Source organism: Frankliniella occidentalis, unplaced genomic scaffold (genome assembly GCF_000697945.3).
Source record: "Frankliniella occidentalis isolate FOCC.00 unplaced genomic scaffold, Focc_3.1 Scaffold25, whole genome shotgun sequence".
Classification (NCBI taxonomy): domain Eukaryota; kingdom Metazoa; phylum Arthropoda; class Insecta; order Thysanoptera; family Thripidae; genus Frankliniella; species Frankliniella occidentalis.
The window spans coordinates 1,311,837-1,312,235 of NW_026267155.1; the positions used below are offsets into that span (position 1 = coordinate 1,311,837).

Here is a 399-nt window from a genome sequence, read left to right on the forward strand (position 1 = left end):
TTTTGTTTACGGTTAGAAAATCCTTGTTTGAAGTGTAGAACTCTTTAGTTTCGCAGTTATAACCGTCGACTTGTTCTACACTTGGATTTGCAGAGGTTTTTACGGTATCCCCCCCCCCCAAACTTCGCGATTAGCCAATGAGGCGCATTCGTTCGACAAGCCGTTTCCCTTTGCACTTTATCTTTTTATCCCTGGCTGCGGCTGGCACCGCGCCCGCTGCGCCGTCGCCAAAGTGTCTGCCTGCCCTCAGGGGAAGCATGGAATGAGGAAGAGGGAAGGAAGCGGGGGGCTGAACAAAGGAACGGCGAACGGCATAAAGAAACTGTTTGTTTGTGTCGGAGGAGCTCGCCCCCAAGTTGTAAAACATCGGTCTAATTCCATAACTGGATTAGTAAAAAA

The 399-nt window shown here is 49.4% G+C and overlaps 1 protein-coding gene across 1 annotated transcript in view; it reads left to right on the forward strand.

Moving 5' to 3' along the window:
* Positions 1-399, forward strand: part of LOC113212325 (uncharacterized) — a 14,263-nt gene that overhangs the window by 1,061 nt on the left and 12,803 nt on the right. The gene's annotated exons all lie outside the window — the stretch shown is intronic.